The 18,464-nt window shown below is 41.1% G+C and overlaps 1 long non-coding RNA gene across 1 annotated transcript in view; it reads left to right on the forward strand.

Annotated features, from left to right (window-relative positions):
• Window positions 1-17,942, forward strand: part of LOC130708639 (uncharacterized) — a 55,370-nt gene extending 37,428 nt beyond the window's left edge. The window contains exon 4 of the long non-coding RNA XR_009008924.1: window positions 17,562-17,942. This is a non-coding gene — a long non-coding RNA (uncharacterized LOC130708639). The remainder of the gene's footprint in view (window positions 1-17,561) is intronic.
• Window positions 17,943-18,464: the final 522 nt, after the last annotated feature.

The raw sequence follows: 18,464 nt of genomic DNA on the forward strand, positions 1-18,464 counted from the left end.
CCCAGAGCACTGAGCTGAGCTCCCTGTGCTATACAGCAGGTTCCCTCTAGCTATCTGTTTTACACATGGTAGTGTATATATGTCAATCCCAATCTCCCAGTTCATCACACCCCCCCCCCGCATCCACATGTCCATTCTCTACATCTGAGTCTCTATTCCTGCCCTGCAAATAGGTTCATCTGTACCATTTTTCTAGATTCCACATATATGCGTTAATATACGATATTTGTTTTTCTCTTTCTGACTTACTTCACTCTGTATAACAGACTCTAGGTCCATCCACATCTCTACAAATGACCCAATCTCGTTTCTTTTTATGGCTGAGTAATATTCCATGGTATATATGTACCACATCTTCTTTATCCATTCAACTGTCGATGGACATTTAGGTTGCTTCCATGTCCTGACTATTGTAAATAGTGCTGCGATGAACATTGGGGTGCATGTGTCTTTTTGAATTATGGTTTTCTTAGGGTATATGGTCAGTAGTGGGATTGCTGGGTCATATGGTAGTTCTATTTTTAGTTTTTTAAGGAACCTCCGTACTGTTCTCCATAGTGGCTGTATCAATTTACATTCCCACCAACAGTGCAAGAGGGTTCCTCTTTCTCCAAACCCTCTTCAGCATTTACTGTTTGTAGATTTTTTGATGGTGGCCATTCTGACTGGTGTGAGGTGATATCTCATTGTTGTTTTGATCTGCATTTGTCTAATAATTAGTGATGTTGGGCATCTTTTCATGTGCCTCTTGGCCATCTGTATTTCTTCTTTGGAGAAATGTCTATTTAGGTCTTCCACCCATTTTTTGATTGGGTTTTTTTTTTTTTTGATATTGAGCTGCATGAGCTGTTTGTATATTTTGGAGATTAATCCCTTGTCAGTTGCTTCATTCTGAGGGTTGCCTTTTCGTCTCGTTTATGGTTTCCTTTGCTGTGCAAAAGCTTTTAAGTTTAATTAGGTCCCATTTGTTTATTTTTGTTTTTATTTTCATTACTCTAGGAGGTGGGTCAAAAAAGAACTTGCTGTGACTTATGTCAAAGAGTGTTCTTCCTATGTTTTCCTCTAAGAGTTTTTTTTTTTTTTTTTCAAACGTCTTTATTGAAGTATAATTGCCTTACAATAGTGTGTTAGCATCTGCTTTATAACAAAGTGAATCAGTTATACATATACAATATGTTCCCATTTCTCTTCCCTCTTGCATCTCCCTCCCTCCCACCCTCCCCATCCCACCCCTCTAGGTGGTCACAAAGCACCGAGCTGATCTCCCTGTGCTATGCGGCTGCTTCCCACTAGCTATCTATTTTACATTTGGTAGTGTATATATGTCCATGACACTCTCTTACCCTGTCACATCTCACCCCACCCCCTCCCCATATCCTCAAGTCCATTCTCTAGTAGGTCTGTGTCTTTATTCCCGTCTTGCCACTAGGTTCTTCATGGCCTTTTTTTTTTTCCCTTAGATTCCGTATATATGTGTTAGCATACTATATTTGTTTTTCTCTTTCTGACTTACTTCACTCTGTATGACAGACTCTAACTCCATCCACCTCATTACAAATACCTCCATTTCATTTCTTTTTATGGCTGAGTAATATTCCATTGTATATATGTGCCACATCTTCTTTATCCATTCATCTGTCGATGGACATTTAGGTTGCTTCCATGTCCTGGCTATTGTAAATAGAGCTGCAATGAACATTTTGGTACATGACTCTTTTTGACCTATGGTTTTCTCAGGGTATATGCCCAGTAGTGGGATTGCTGGGTCGTATGGTAGTTCTATTTGTAGTTTTTTAAGGAACCTCCATACTGTTCTCCATAGTGGCTGTATCAATTTACATTCCCACCAACAGTGCAAGAGTGTTCCCTTTCCTCCACACCCTCTCCAGCATTTATTGTTTCTAGATTTTTTGATGATGGCCATTCTGACCGGTGTGAGATGATATCTCATTGTAGTTTTGATTTGCATTTCTCTAATGATTAATGATGTTGAGCATTCTTTCATGTGTCTGTAGGCCATCTGTATATCTTCTTTGGAGAAATGTCTATTTAGATCTTCTGCCCATTTTTGGATTGGGTTGTTCGTTTTTTTGTTATTGAGCTGCATGAGCTGCTTGTAAATCTTGGAGATTAATCCTTTGTCAGTTGCTTCATTTGCAAATATTTTCTCCCATTCTGAGGGTTGTCTTTTGGTCTTGTTTATGGTTTCCTTTGCTGTGCAAAAGCTTTTAAGTTTCATTAGGTCCCATTTGTTTATTTGTGTTCTTATTTCCATTTCTCTGGGAGCTGGGTCAAAAAGAATCTTGCTGTGATGTATGTCATAGAGTGTTCTGCCTATGTTTTCCTCTAAGAGTTTGATAGTGTCTGCCCTTACACTTAGGTCTTTAATCCATTTTGAGTTTATTTTTGTGCATGGTGTCAGGGAGTGTTCTAATTTCATACTTTTACATGTTCCTGTCCAATTTTCCCAGCACCACTTATTGAAGAGGCTGTCTTTTCTCCACTGTATATGCTTGCCTCCTTTATCAAAGATAAGTTGACCATATGTGTGTGGGTTTATCTCTGGGCTTTCTATCCTGTTCCATTGATCTATATTTCTGTTTTTGTGCCAATACCAAACTGTCTTGATTACTGAAGCTTTGTAATATAGTCTGAAGTCAGGGAGCCTGATTCCCCCAGCTCCATTTTTCGTTCTCAAGATTGCTTTGGCTATTCGGGGTCTTTTGTGTTTCCATACAAATTGTGAAATTCTTTGTTCTAGTTCTGTGAAAAATGCCAGTGGTAGTTTGATAGGGATTGCATTGAATCTGTAGATTGCTTTGGGTAGTAGAGACATTTTCACAATGTTGATTCTTCCAATCCAGGAACATGGTATATCTCTCCATCTATTTGTATCATCTTTAATTTCTTTCATCAGTGTCTTATAATTTTCTGCATACAGGTCTTTTGTCTCCTTAGGTAGGTTTATTCCTAGATATTTTATTCTTTTTGTTGCAATGGTAAATGGGAGTGTTTTCTTAATTTCACTTTCAGATTTTTCGTCATTAGTGTATAGAAATGCAAGAGATTTCTGTGCATTAATTTTGTATCCTGCTACTTTACCCAATTCATTGATTAGCTCTAGGAGTTTTCTGGTAGCATCTTTAGGATTCTCTATGTACAGTATCATGTCATCTGCAAATAGTGACAGCTTTACTTCTTCTTTTCTGATTTGGATTCCTTTTATTTCTTTGTCTTCTCTGATTGCTGTGGCTAACACTTCCAAAACTATGTTGAATAATAGTGGTGAGAGTGGGCAACCTTGTCTTGTTCCTGATCTTAGTGGAAATGGTTTCAGTTTTTCACCATTGAGGACAATGTTGGCTGTGGGTTTGTCATATATGGCCTTTATTATGTTGAGGAAAGTTCCCTCTATGCCTACTTTCTGCAGGGCTTTTATCATAAATGGGTGTTGAATTTTGTCAAAAGCTTTCTCTGCATCTATTGAGATGATCATATGGTTTTTCTCCTTCAATTTGTTAATATGGTGTATCACATTGATTGATTTGCGTATATTGAAGAATCCTTGCATTCCTGGGATAAACCCCACTTGATCATGGTGTATGATCCTTTTAATGTGCTGTTGGATTCTGTTTGCTAGTATTTTGTTGAGGATTTTTGCATCTATGTTCATCAGTGATATTGGCCTGTAGTTTTCTTTCTTTGTGACATCTTTGTCTGGTTTTGGTATCAGGGTGATGGTGGCCTCGTAGAATGAGTTTGGGAGTGTTCCTCCCTCTGCAATATTTTGGAAGAGTTTGAGAAGGATAGGTGTTAGCTCTTCTCTAAATGTTTGATAGAATTCGCCTGTGAAGCCATCTGGTCCTGGGCTTTTGTTTGTTGGAAGGTTTTTAATCACAGTTTCAATTTCAGTGCTTGTGATTGGTCTGTTCATATTTTCTATTTCTTCCTGGTTCAGTCTCGGCAGTTTGTGCATTTCTAAGAATCTGTCCATTTCTTCCAGGTTGTCCATTTTATTGGCATATAGTTGCTTGTAGTAATCTCTCATGATCTTTTGTATTTCTGCAGTGTCAGTGGTTACTTCTCCTTTTTCATTTCTAATTCTATTGATCTGAGTCTTCTCCCTTTTTCTCTTGATGAGTCTGGCTAATGGTTTATCAATTTTGTTTATCTTCTCAAAGAACCAGCTTTTAGTTTCATTGATTTTTGCTATTGTTTCCTTCATTTCTTTTTCATTTATTTCTGACCTGATCTTTATAATTTCTTTCCTTCTGCTGGCTTTGGGGTTTTTTTGTTCTTCTTTCTCTAATTGCTTTAGGTGCAAGGTTAGGTTGTTTATTCGAGATGTTTCCTGTTTCTTGAGGTAGGCTTGTATTGCTATAAACTTCCCTCTTAGCACTGCTTTTGCTGTGTCCCATAGATTTTGGGTCGTCGTGTCTCCATTGTCATTTGTTTCTAGGTATTTTTTGATTTCCCCTTTGATTTCTTCAGTAATCACTTCGTTATTAAGTAATGTATTGTGTAGCCTCCATGTGTTTGTATTTTTTACAGATCTTTTCCTGTAATTGATATCTAGTCTCATAGCGTTGTGGTCGGAAAAGATACTTGATACGATTTCAATTTTCTTAAATTTACCAAGGCTTGATTTGTGCCCCAAGATATGATCTATCCTGGAGAATGTTCCATGAGCACTTGAGAAAAATGTGTATTCTGTTGTTTTTGGGTGGAATGTCCTATAAATATCAATTACGTCCATATTGTTTAATGTATCATTTAAAGCTTGTGTTTCCTTATTTATTTTCATTTTGGATGATCTGTCCATTGGTGAAAGTGGGGTGTTAAAGTCCCCTACTATGATTGTGTTGCTGTCAATTTCCCCTTTCATGGCTGTTAGTATTTGCCTTATGTATTGAGGTGCTCCTATGTTGGGTGCATAAATATTTACAATTGTTATACCTTCCTCTTGGATCGATCCCTTGATCATTATATAGTGTCCTTCTTTGTCTCTTGTAATAGTCTTTATTTTAAAGTCTATTTTGTCTGATATGAGAATTGCTACTCCAGCTTTCTTTTGATTTCCATTTGCATGGAATATCTTTTTCCATCCCCTCACTTTCAGTCTGTATGTGTCCCTAGGTTGAAGTGGGTCTCTTGTAGACAGCATATGTATGGGTCTTGTTTTTGTATCCATTCAGCCAGCCTGTGTCTTTTGGTGGGAGCATTTAATCCATTTACATTCAAGGTAATTATCGATATGTATGTTCCTATTCCCATTTTCTTAAATGTATTGGGTTTGTTATTGTAGGTGTTTTCCTTCTCTTGTGTTTCTTGCCTAGAGAATTTCCTTTAGCATTTGTTGTAAAGCTGGTTTGGTGGTGCTGAACTCTCTCAGCTTTTGCTTGTCTGTAAAGGTTTTAATTTCTCCATCGAATCTGAATGAGATCCTTGCTGGGTAGAGTAATCTTGGTTGTAGGTTTTTCTCCTTCATCACTTTAAGTATATCCTGCCACTCCCTTCTGGCTTGCAGAGTTTCTGCTGAGAGATCAGATGTTAACCTTATGGGGATTCCCTTGTGTGTTATTTGTTTTTTTTCCCTTGCTGCCTTTAATATGTTTTCCTTATATTTAATTTTTGACAGTTTGATTAATATGTGTCTTGGCGTGTTCCTCCTTGGGTTTATCCTGTATGGGACTCTCTGTGCTTCCAGGACTTGATTAACTATTTCCTTTCCCATATTAGGGAAGTTTTCAACTATAATCTCTTCAAAAATTTTCTCAGTCCCTTTCTTTTTCTCTTCTTCTTCTGGTACCCCTATAATTCGAATGTTGGCACGTTTAATGTTGTCCCAGAGGTCCCTGAGACTGTCCTCAGTTCTTTTCATTCTTTTTTCTTTATCCTGCTCTGTAGTAGTTATTTCCACCATTTTATCTTCCAGGTCACTTATCCTTTCTTCTGCCTCAGTTATTCTACTATTGATCCCATCTAGAGTATTTTTAATTTCATTTATTGTGTTTTTCATCATTGCTTGGTTCCTCTTTAGTTCTTCTACATCCTTGTTAAATGTTTCTTGCATTTTGTCTATTCTATTTCCAAGATTTTGGATCATCCTTACTATCATTATTCTGAATTCTTTTTCAGGTAGACTACCTATTTCCTCTTCATTTGTTAAGTCCAGTGTGTTTTGAGCCTGCTCCTTCATCTGCTGTGTGTTTTTCTGTCGTCTCATTTTGCCTATCTTACTGTGTTTGGGGTCTCCTTTTCACAGGCTGCAGGTTCGTAGTTCCCGTTGTTTTTGGTATCTGTCCCCAGCGGCTAAGGTTGGTTCAGTGGGTTGTGTAGGCTTCCTGGTGGAGGGAACTAGTGCCTGAGTTCTGGTGGATGAGGCTAGATCTTGTCTTTCTGGTGGGCACGTCCACGTCTGGTGGTGTATTTTGTGGTGTCTGTGGCCTTATTATGATTTTAGGCAGCCTCTCTGCCAATGGATGGGGTTGTGTTCCTGTCTAGCTAGTTGTTTGGCATAGGATGTCCAGCACTGTAGCTTGCTGGTCGTTGAGTGAAGCTGGGTCTTGATGTTGAGATGGAGATCTCTGGGAGATTTTTGCCGTTTGGTATTACGTGGAGCTGGGAGGTCTCTTGTGGACCAGTGTTCTGAAGTTGGCTCTCCCACCTCAGAGGCACGGCCCTGATGCCTGGCTGGAGCACCAAGAGCCTTTCGTCCACACAGCTCTTTTTGGAGGTCGGACGTTTTCTGCCAGCGTTCAGTGGGTGTTCTGTAGGAGCCGTTCCACGTGTAGATGTATTTCTACTGTATCTGTGGGAAGGAATGTGATCTCCGCGTCTTACTCTTCCGCCATCTTCTCCGGAACAACCCCTCTAAGAGTTTTATAGTGTCTGGTCTTGCATTTGGTCTTTAATCCATCTTGAGTTTCTTTTTGTGTGTGATGTTAGGGAGTGTTCTAATTTTGTTCTTTTAAATGTAGCTGTCCAGTTTTCCCAGCACCACTTATTGAAGAGACTGTCTTATCTCCATTGTATATTCTTGCCTCCTTTATCATAGATTAGGTGACCATAGGTGCATGGGTTTATCTCTGGGCTTTCTATCCTGTTCCACTAAGCTATATTTCTGTTTTTGTGCCAGTACCATACTGTCTTGATTACTGTAGCTTTGTAGTATAGTTGGAAGTCAGTGAGCCTGATTCCTCCAGCTCTGTTTTTCTTTCTCAAGATTGATTGCTTTGTCTATTCAGAGTCTTTTGGGTTTCCATACAAATTGTAAAATTTTTTGTTCTAATTCTGTGAAAAATGCCACTGGTAATTTGATAGGGATTGCACTGAATCTGTAGATTGCTTTAATACAAAGGATCATAAGAAACTACTACAAGCAACTATATGACAATAAAATGGACAACCTGGAAGAAATGGACAAATTCTTAGAAAGGTACAATCTTCCAAGACTGAATCAGGAAGAAATAGAAAATATAAAAAGACCAATCACAAGTAATGAAATTGAAACTGCAATTAAAAATCTTCCAACAAACAAAAGTCCAGGACCAGATGGCTTCACAGGTGAATTCTATCAAACATTTAGAGAAGACCTAACACCCATCCTTCTCAAACTCTTCCAAAAATTGCAGAGGAAGGAACACTCCCAAGCTCATTCTACAAGGCCACCATCACCCTGATACCAAAACCAGAAAAATATATCACGGAAAAAGAAAATTACAGACCAATATCACTGATCAACATAGCTGTAAAAATCTTCAACAAAATACTAGCAAACAGAATCCAACAACACATTAAAAGGATCATACATCTTGATCAAGTGGGATTTATCCCAGGGATGCAAGGATTCTTTAATATACACAAATCAATCAATGTGATATATCATATTAACAAATTAAAGAATAAAAACCATATGATCATCTCAATAGATGCAGAAAAAGCTTTTGACAAAATTCAACACCCAGTTATGATAAAAACTCTCCAGAAAGTGGGCATAGAGGGAACCTACCTCAACATAATAAAGGCCATATACGACAAACCCACAGCCAACATCATTCTCAATGGTGAAAAACTGAAAGCATTTCCTCTAAGATCAGGAACAAGACAAGGATGTCAACACTCACAACTATTATTCAACATAGTTTTGGAAGTCCTAGCCACGGCAATCAGAGAGGACAAAGAAATAAAAGGAATACAAATTGGAAAAGAAGAAGTAAAACTGTCACTGTTTGAAGATGACATGATACTATACATAGAGAATCCTAAAGATGCCACCAGAAAACTACTAGAGCTAATCAATGAATATGGTAAAGTTGCAGGATACAAAATTAATGCACAGAAATCTCTTGCATTCCTATACACTAACAACAAAAGATCAGAAAGAGAAATTAAGGAAACACTCCCATTCACCATTGCAACAGCAAGAATAAAATACCTAGGAATAAACCTACCTAAGGAGGTAAAAGACCTGTACTCAGAAAACTATAAGACACTGATGAAAGAAATCAAAGATGATACAAACAGATGGAGAGACATACCATGTTCTTGGATTGGAAGAATCAATATAGATAATATATTTTTATTCAACTACAATTAAGGCATAGATACAATTTTATATTCTGTTTTCTTCACTCAGAAGTTTATCTTCTGCATTTTGTTTCTACCATTCAGTTACTTACATCCTAATAGCTACATAGTATTTAATTGAGTAGCCTTACTATAATTTACTTTAATGTTCCTTCATTGTTAAGCCTTAGATGGCTTCCAAAATTTCAATACTAGAAATTGTGCTCAGGGAATTCCCCAGCAGTCCAGTGGTTAGGACTCTGTGCTTTCACTGTCAAGAGCCCTGGTTCAATCACTGGTCGGGGAACTAAGATCCCACAACCCGTGTGGTGCAGCCAGAAAAAAAAAGAAAAGAAACTGTGCTCAATGAAAATATTTCTGCATGTAACTTTTAACTTCCTTTGGCTTTTTTACTTAAAATTAAATTCCCATAAATAATGGGATCAAGAGGTCTGAACATTTTAAGACTCCTGAATGCACCATCAAACTGCTTTGCTAAAGGATTGTATCAATTTACACTGCTACCATGGGGTGTGGGTGTATCATTTTCAACAACTTGCCAGCAAAATGTTTGGTATGCAAAACATTCCTTCCCTGTTCCTTTTCTGGTAGCATCCCCACTATTTTGTAAATTGCTGGAGGGCAGTTTAAAAACCTTGTACATTGGGAAAAAATCAATGATTACTTTTTGAAGCAATGAATAATTCAGGCAATCCCTCTTCCCAATAATTCTTAGGTTTTCTAATAGCAGAGGTTTTTTTTTTTAATAAACTAAATTACACTTTATTTCACTTATGTTGGCAGCCTCAGAGAGCTCTGTTTGCTGGCAAAACATATGAAGATTTTCACTTGGTGGGAAGGGGACCTCCCCATACCACAAAACGAAAGCAGCTAAATCATTGCTCTTTTCCTCCAACCTCTCTTTGCACTCCCATCTCCTTTCCTCTCGACACTTGAAGAGCCAGCTCAATGTAAAGCAAGGAAAAGCTATTTGTAGAGTGCATGAGAGGAAAATGAACACAAATAGACCCTTCCTAAATGACTGAGTTTAGTTTTCACTCTCTCAAGCAGGAGGTTTGTGCACGCCCACATGATAGCATTTGTACTTTGGTACCCATCAACTGGAATAGTTCCTGGTGATGAAAAGCTGCTTTGTGTTCAGTAAAGTTTTAAATAACTATGTATGTATTTTATTAATTACAATAGTGTCTACATAAATTTCAAAAATAGTAGTAAAAAAAATATGCAGGAGACCATTTTATCCAGCGACACACAAAGTTTGGTGCACATTTGCATTCTCAAGTTTTTAGGTGTCCTCCTCTGAACAGGATTTGGGAAATGCTGCTCCCAGAATAAGGTAGTATCCCAATATTATAACCAAGAGGTACTTACCTAGTTATGATGACTAGGAAAGTGCCTGTCATTACAACTAGTACTTTACTCATTTTTAATACTCTAACCTGCTCCCCACTAGGACTAGGAACTCCTCCTTAATTTTTGAAGATGGTTAATTTTCAAAGTCTACTCCCTGCCTGTTCTCCTTCTTCTCATCAGTGACAGCAACAATTAATGGCATGTCTTAAATGTCTTGCTGCCCGAGATAACATCTTCCTCCAATTAAAAAGTAACAAAGACTGCACCTCTCCTCTGTTCCCTTCATTGGCCATAGCATCCTGACGTCTCTCCCTGTCGCCAGTTTTGTCTAACACGTAGCTCATCTCTCAAAATGGAATCTGGGGCTTCCCTGGTGGCGCAGTGGTTGAGAATCTGCCTGCCAATGCAGGGGACACGGGTTCGAGCCCTGGACCGGGAAGATCCCACATGCCGCGGAGCAACTAGGCCCGTGAGCCACAATTACTGAGCCTGCGCGTCTGGAGCCTGTGCTCCGCAACGGGAGAGGCCGCGACAGTGAGAGGCCTGCGCACCGCGATGAGGAGTGGCCCCCGCTCGCCGCAACTAGAGAAAGCCCTTGCACAGAAACGAAGGCCCAACACAGCCAAAAATAAATAAATAAAATTAAAAAAAAAAAAAATGGAATCTGTCAAATGTTCTTAGTGGGGAGGGATTATTTGTAACTCTGGTTTTCAAAGGCAATTTATGCTAGTGGTTTGCAGGAAGTTAGGTATACTAAGGGTCCCCTTGTCAGAGGGCAGCAGGGTCTCCATGGATCCAGGTCATCTCCTGGATGAGGAGCCCTTGTTTCCTGGCCATGCTTGGGTTGTCACAGGGATGGGGTCCCCCTCTTATTTGCACTCTTTCCCCTTTCCCATTTCCTACAAAGACACTCTGGCCCTCATTTACCGTTGCTTCACTCTTTAAAATTCAACTCAGTAAATATCACGTCGTGGATTCTTGAACTCAAGGTATCAGAGAGGTCATAATCCACTGGTTTCTCCTTTTCATCAGAGTCTCTTGAGGAATTTTTCTAAAATACATATTCTGGCCCCCACAGAACCATTCTGGTTCATTAGGACCGTGTGTGGACACAAAACCTGCATTTTGTAAAGGTCTCCTTGGGCTTCCGATGATCAGCCTGGTTTCAAAACCACTCACCGAACCAGGCTCCCAGGGCAACACTCCCCTGCAGATCACCTCTGGCAGGTGCTTATGCCGCCCGCACTGGGATTCCTCCAGCCACCGGGCACACACTGCCTTTCACAAGTGGCCTGAGCTGAAGCAGTCCCTCCTTACCGTGACTTGAAAGGCATTTCCACCACAAAACTTTCACCCTATGGGTCTCAGTTATGCCTTTTAGAGCAACACAGAAAAGAGTCATTTCCACTTTTCCTGCAAACACTTGAAGACAGCGACTGTTTCCGTCTCAGGATCTCTCTTGCCATTTCTGGGCTCTTGGTTGTCCAGCCATGAATATGGTTGGAGCGAGTTTATAGTGAGTTTAAACAAGTCTTTTAGGTTGTCTCTCATGAGGACTTTATGGAGCAGGTATCTTTCCAGTGTTAGAGATGACCAAGGGCCAGTCGAGGTGAGTGACCTGCCTCAGTTCCCACAGCTAATAAGTAGTTGAATTAAAATATGAACAATCTGTTCGACTCCAAATTCTGCACTTTTTAAAAAAATTAATTAATTAATTAATTAATTAATTTTTGGCTGCGTTGGGTCTTCGTTGCTGCACGTGGGCTTTCTTTTTATTTGAGGCTTTCTTCGTTGCGGTGCGCGGGCTTCTCACTGTGGTGGCCTCTCTTGTTGCGGAGCACGGGCTCTAGGCATGTGGGCTTCAGTAGTTCTGGCTCTTGGGCTCTAGAGTGCAGGCTCAGTAGCTGTGGCGCATGGGCTTAGTTGCTCCGAGGCATGTGGGATCTTCCCGGACCAGGGCTTGAACCCGTGTCCCCTGCATTGGCAGGCGGATTCTCAACCACTGCGCCACCAGGGAAGCCCCAAATTCTGCACTCTTAACCAGCATGTTATGCTCCCAATTCTTCCTTTGTTTTTAAATGCAAGTAAGTAGATGTTAAATGAGTGTTAAACTGAAGTGTATAAAATCGCTCCTCCCAATTCCGCTCCTGAGAGGCAGCCACTGTCAGATTTACAAATTCCCTCTTGCGCACACCGCTGGGAGCTGGGTGCCACCTTCACAGCACAGGGGTCCCTGCCTCCTTTGCCGTGGACACCATCTGAGCAGCCTGGCTGCGTGGTAGGCCTGGAGCCCTGAGTAGGTCTCTTTGCTCACTTTGAACTTAGAAGCAAGAAAACCCTTATTTTTTGGTTTGTTTTAATAAACTACCGTGAATTCAAGTTTCACTCACTTTGAACCAAATGTGACCAACACAAGAAGGGTCAGAGAGATGTAGTGTTTCTGGCTTTGAAGGTAAAGGAAGGGGCCACGTGCCAAGGAATGCAGGAGGCCTCTAGAAGCTGGAAAAGGCAAGGAAATAGATTTCTCCTGTAGAGCCACTGGAAAAAACAGAGCCCTGCCCACACCTTCATTTTAGACTTCTGACCTACAAAACTCTAAGATAAGAACTTTGTGTTGTTGAAGCTGCTACATTTGTGGTAATTGTTAACAGTAGCAATAGGAAATGAACTCACTTTTTATAGAGTAGAGCATTATTAAATAACTTATTTTGAAAAGTAGAACTGTTAAGAGAATGAAATATTCATGCTCACTAATCAATGCATTCTTAGCTTGCAGACAGTTCTGTATGAAGCCAAATTGTAATAAAATTGTTTCTTGGTGAGCGTAGGAAGCTTGCTTAGTAATTAGGCTGAGTCCAGAAGGCTATTATGTCTGCTTCTACCCTTTACTTACCTGGGTAGGTGTAAGGCCTCTGAAAGTGTAATCTGGTACAGAACATACCTGCCAAGAACTGGCCTAGTGAGTTCGGCAGCAGTCCTGCATGACTGTGGTATTAAAAGTCTTCTAGATATTTCATAGCCTTAGCTCCCTGGTTTTATTTTTTCAAAAAGTGGACCAAAGAAGATGGATGGACAATAAATCATTGTGAAAAACTTGGTCTTGACGAACTCTTTGTAGGGGCAGTGGGTGGGTACCATGGAACCTGTGCCCCAGTGTACACCAGTGTCAGGCTGGTGGTTATGCCCATCATGGGCAAAGAGGTCAGGATCACAGCTTCTGAGGACTAACTCTGTTCTCAACTCTCAAATACGAAATCATTAATGGCCTTGAAATTCATGGTGTTAGCCTTGGCTCAGATGAGAATGCCCTTGAGCCTTGCCAGGCTCTCCAACGTCCCTCAGTAGGCCATGGCTGGGACACTGGGAGATGGAGCTCAGTTGACAATGCCTTCCTTTGCTATGGCATAGCTCCTGCTAGACTCCCAGAAGGCACTGCTTCACCTTCACAGAGCAAAGATGTAACAGCTGCCACAAGGGGCTCTGGAGTTCTGCCCACCAATTCTAACTCCTACTGGCTAGCTAACCATTTGTCCACTTTTTTTCATTTAATATCAGCTTTATTAGGAACTTGACTTCACATACAAAGTTAGAATGGCAATTAGACTTAACATGAACTCATTAAACAGTTTAAATAGCATGTTATAGATAGGTACCATCCAAACTTCCAGAAGGTATTTAAGCTGGTAACAGATATTGCTACCCATTTTCGGACAGATCAAATAACAGCATTACTGAACCTGGCTCCCAGACAAGTATGACCATCTGCTCCCATGTCTTAGGGAAGAGAAGCAGTCATGATACAGGCATTGTGGATGCACTAGTTCATGAAGAGTTCTTCATTCTAAAAATGCCGGAATTTTTACTCACATTTCTTACTTTGTGAGGAAGTCAATGACGGCTGCTCTTCTTCTGCTCCTTGAGAGCTACCGCTCAGGGTATTGACATGATACCCATTCATTCCAAAAGGCACCAGAAATGGGACTATAAGCCTCTTCACAAAGCAAAGCACCTCAAATTCATAGATGGTATCCCACACTGGTCTCTAATTGATCTTAGACAATATGACAGCATCACTTCCTGGAAGTGACGAAGACGTGGTCTCCTCTAGATGCAGCGGAAGGGGCCCGGAGTTCTTCCATTTCATGGCTCAAATTGCTATGATTGGGCCTTAAGCCAGGACAAGGCTCTGATTCCTGCTGCTGGGTTGGGCTGGGCAAGGCATGGCTGGGTATACAGGGGGGCGTAAGGGCAGAATCAAACCTAGAGATAGGAATAGTGCTGCATAATGAGCTGGCCAGCTTAGAATGAGGTTGGCAAGTGTTTGGTCAGCAGGCCTGGGAATTAAGACTGGGGGCTGGGCTAAGAGGAGGTCAAGGGAGGAGCATGCATACAAAGTCAGGCTGAGAAAGGCCTGAGACGGTGCTGAATCCAGGTAAGTGCACAACAGGTAAGTGGAGGTCGAGGTGGGAGGCAGTGAGGAGACACTGTCAAGGGCATGCATTTTTCACCCTCATGGAAGACCTGAGTTTAATTCTGTCCTGCCAGTTACTCGCAATGCGACTTGGGTCAGTTTCCTTAAACCTGTCCCAGTTAAATCCTCTCTAAAATTGGAAAAATAATAATATGTATCCTGCAGGTGACTTTAAGAATTAGAAAGAATGCATATGAAGCATCTCACACACTATTTCTTCAACTGGGTGCGTGGGTATACTTTGAGGGGCCCAAATGTTCTCTACAAAAATTTTATTTTCTGTTCTTAACTGTTTAATTTTTAAACACAGATTTTATTGTTTAGAGCAGTTTTAGGTTCAGAGCAAAACTGAGTGGAAGTACAGAGTTCCCATATGCCCCGTGCCCCACACATGCAGAGCCTCCCTCACCATCGACATCCCCCCTACGAGAGGGTACATTTGTGACAATCAATGAACCCACACTGACACACCATTATCACCCAAAGTCCATAGTTCACATTAGGGTTCACTCACAGTGCTGTACATGCTATGGGTTTGGACAAATGTACAGTGACATGTATCTACCATTATAGTATCATACAGAAGAGTTTCGCCTCTCTAAAAATCCCCTGTGCTCTGTGTATTCCTCCTTCCTTTCCTCCCCCTGCATCCCTGGCAACCACTGATCTTTTTACTGTACAGTTTTGTCTTTTCCAGAATGTCATATAGTTGGAATCATGTAGTACATAGTCTTTTCAGATTGGCTTCTTTTACTTAGTAATATGCACTTAAGGTTCCTCCAAGTCTTTTTGTGTCTTCATAGCTCATTTTGTTTTAGTGCTGAACAATATTCAGTTGTCTAGATGTCCCACAGTGTATTTATCCATCTACCGGCTCTTAACTTTTAATCCAGGGCTTTCCAAACAGAGGTCTTTGGATCTCTGTCTGGGCTGAACCTGTATTCTTGAGGACTCAAGAGTTTTAGAACTTGAGAAACACTAGCCTAGCATATAGTAGGTGCTCAATTAATGTAAATAACTAATGACAGGATTATTACTCATATAAGAGAGGCTAAAAAATGTAGTGAAGCAGGGCTGGGCAGGGCCTGTGTTCATAGGATTTATCCCAAGAGGAGAGTCTTGTCAACTGGATTTGAAGTCAAAGCTACTTTGTGTGTGTGTGTGGGGGGGGGCAGGGTGGGGTTGAGCTTCCCGGGGACTGCCTGGGGCTGCCCAGTCTTCAAGGAGCACATCCCCGGGACAGCTGCTGGACACTGCTGTGACCTGATGCTTTCTGACAGTGCCATTTGTGAAACTTGGAGCATTTTCTCATTTGGGGTTTTCTGGCACTGTTCCCATGCTCCGTGATTTTCAAGGATTACAGAGTGATTCCTCAGTTACCTCTCAAGGTCCTCCCGTTGCCAGGGCTGTGATTCCACGGCCTGGAGACCTGAACTCATTTAGAGCTGCTCGGGTCTCCCTCGCTGCCTCTTCATCCCTTCAGCTACTGTTCCCTCTTAACCACCTGTGTTCCATTTTACTGGTGTTGGAGATTCTGTTTCCAGATGGCAAGGGCAGAAACAAAACCCCAGCTGGGCACTCCCATCATCTGTTTTCACAGCTACTCTAGGATGTTGCCTTTCTTGTTCATCTTCTTGCCCCAGACACAATTTTCTAAGGCCCATTTTTTTCCTCTCTGAGCATCCCACAGGCCTGAGGCCAGAGCTGTAACAGCACCATAGCCTGTCCTTACCTGCTGACTCTGTCTCCTCATTGTAAACATTTCCTGTGCTGATGCACAGGGGATTTTAGGCACCTCCTTGACGTTAACTGGAATTATGCCTTATCATATTTTCAGAATTTCATTTTTTAGAGCCCTCTATATTTCAAGTCATATTTCCCTTTAGTTCTGGGGTTCTCAACCCTGGCTGCACAGTGGAAAGACTGAAGGAATCTTTAAAAAGCACTGATGCTTGGTCCCAACACAGGCTAGTTGAACCAAATCTCTGGGGTAGGGCCAAGACATGGGTATTTTTTTTTTAGGTTACCCAGATAATCATTTTAAAAAGTGTTAAAATGGACTTCATTAAAATGAAAAACTTCTGCCCATTAAAATATACTGCTAATAAAAAGAAGAAACAAGTCAGACCTGGAGAAAATATTTGCCACATGTGTATCTGACAAAGGACTTGTATCCAGGATATTTTAGCAATTCCTATAACTCAGTAATTAAAAACACAAACAGCCCAATTGAAAAGCTGGCCCAAAAGCCTGACTAGGCACTTCACAAAAGAAAAAATACAAACAGCCAATAAGCACATGAAAAAGTGTTCAATATCATTAGACACCAGGGAAATGCAAATTAAAACCAAAATGAGATACCAACTAATGGTTAAAATTAAAAGAATACTGACAACTGCAGAGCAACTAGAACTCTCATTCATTTCTGCTGGGAGAACAAAATGATGTGACCACTTTGGAAATTGGTCTGGCAGGTTCTCATAAAGTGAAACATACACCTACCCAATGACAACAGTGCTTCAAGGTTTTCATCCAAGAGAAGTGAAAATACATGCACATGAAAAGACTTAGCAGCTTCATTAATAATAGCCCCAAACTGGAAACAATCCAAATGTCCCTCCACTACAGAATGGATGAACGCATTGGGGTATATCCATACAATAAGATACGATTCGGTAACAGAAAAGGAGAAAACTACTGACTCACATGACAACACGGATGTACCTCAAAATCATGATGCTGAGTGAAACCCCCCCCCCACACACACACAAAGTACCTACTATATGACTCCATTTATACGAAGTTCTAGAATAGGCACAAGATATGGAGACAGGGATCTGAACATAGGGTGCTTCTAGAAAAGGGGGCCATTCTGGGAAGCTCACGAGGCGTCATTCTGGGGTGGTAGAGTTGTCCTGCATCTTGATAGTGGTGTGGGTTACAAAGCATATGCATTTGTCCAAATTCGTTTTCAAAGCGGGGTCTTCAATGTGGTACATTTATATCTGTACACTTGATTAATATAAATTATACCTCAATCAGGAAAATTCAATGAACAAAATTCCCCAGACGAATTTACTGCATAGTAAGGGTTGAGAGTCAATGCTACGGGGCCTCAGTTCATAAAATTTCTATCTTTTCTCTGCAGTTTGAGAACCTTCTTTCCTAACACCCGGAACCCTTGTCTGCCAGCATCTTGCATCCCAATTTCCCGTAACTCAGAACCCCAGAACATCAGGAGCTTCTCACCTAAGACGGTCCTCATTTCCAGCACACCAACTACACGTTCCTGTTGGTCAAAATAAATCCAAAACACAGGGTCTTCTTGCTGAGCAAGGAATTGTCAGGAAGATAACTGAAAAGGTAACCACTTGCTCTTCCTGTGGGCAACTGAAACTTGTAGCACAAGTCTGGGGAGGTGAGCCCTCTGGCCTTGCTCTCTTATCTGTATGCAAAGGTTTATGTTATGTTTTGGGAAAGCATCTTTTATCCACTTCATTGAATGAGCATCTTTTCACTCCTAGACTTACTGATTTTTAGGTAGTTGAATGCATTCTTATTAAAGATAAGTTCTGTGTCTTTCTGCTTTGTTTTTTGAATAAAACATACTTTAGAAAATTACTATGTCCATTCTCAATTCTCTCCCACCAAGACCCAGGGATATCCAAGAGGATGTTTTTTTTTTTTTTTTTTTTTTTTTTTACTTGATTTTATTTATTTATTTATTTATTTTTGGCTGTGTTGGGTCTTCGGTTCGTGCGAGGGCTTTCTCCAGTTGCGGCAAGCGGGGGCCACTCTTCATCGCGGTGCGGGGACCGCTCTTCATCGCGGTGCGCGGGCCTTTCTCTATCGCGGCCCCTCCCGTCGCGGGGCACAGGCTCCAGACGCGCAGGCTCAGCAATTGTGGCTCACGGGCCCAGCTGCTCCGTGGCATGTGGGATCTTCCCAGACCAGGGCTCGAACCCGTGTCCCCTGCATTAGCAGGCAGATTCTCAACCACTGCGCCACCAGGGAAGCCCCCAAGAGGATGTTTTTACCATGGTGTATCTAT

Source organism: Balaenoptera acutorostrata, chromosome 7 (genome assembly GCF_949987535.1).
Source record: "Balaenoptera acutorostrata chromosome 7, mBalAcu1.1, whole genome shotgun sequence".
Classification (NCBI taxonomy): domain Eukaryota; kingdom Metazoa; phylum Chordata; class Mammalia; order Artiodactyla; family Balaenopteridae; genus Balaenoptera; species Balaenoptera acutorostrata.